This window comes from Odontomachus brunneus, unplaced genomic scaffold (assembly GCF_010583005.1).
Source record: "Odontomachus brunneus isolate Ranch 3 - 2012 unplaced genomic scaffold, Obru_v1 Obru_scaffold_057, whole genome shotgun sequence".
NCBI classification, from domain to species: Eukaryota; Metazoa; Arthropoda; class Insecta; order Hymenoptera; family Formicidae; genus Odontomachus; species Odontomachus brunneus.
The window spans coordinates 734189-734947 of record NW_022639507.1 but is presented as its reverse complement, the minus strand read 5'-3'; positions in this window follow the sequence as shown (position 1 = coordinate 734947).

Here is a 759-nt window from a genome sequence, read left to right as displayed (position 1 = left end):
ATCAACTTTAGCGGAAAATATGAAAAGATAAAAATTGTATATTTTGTTCTCATAGAGCTTTGAAAATTTTTCAGAATTTTATATTAACTTTTTAGTACTTCATTGTCTTACATTTTCTTGAAGTACTAAAAAGTTAACACAAAATTCTAAAAAAATTCACAGAGCTCTATGAAAACAAAATAAGCAATTTTTATTTCTTGATATTTTTTGGTAAAGTTTGGCGACGCCATCCTATATCAAATAACTACTATCGTTGAATACGTTTTTTTAAGTTTTACTTTTGTCTGAAACATTTTTCTCTAAAATGCTCCCCCGCCGAGTTATCTTGCCGTTCCGGTACTTTTTGGACATTCTGTATATACAGGGTGAGTCATCTGAATCTATCACCTTCAATAACTCGTTTGTGTGGCCAGGAATCGAAAAAAGTTTCATATAAAAGTTGTAGGGTTTCGAGGGGGAACCAAAATGGCGTACCTTTCAACTTTTGATTTTGACCGAAAGTGGGTTACTTCAACCGGAAGTGGTTTTTTTTAAATGGAAACCCCCCTTTTTGACACCGGAAAATGAAAAAGCGGAAAATTTTACGTTCAGATATAACTTTGGCTGTTTTAAAATTTTCAAGATGGCGGACGAAGATGGCGGACAAAAATTTTAGTCAACCGATTTGCACCAAATTAAGTTTACGAGGGTTTTTGGGGTTGCTGATCACGAATCTGAAGTCAGATTTGCAAAATTCAAAATGGCGGATCCAAGATGGCG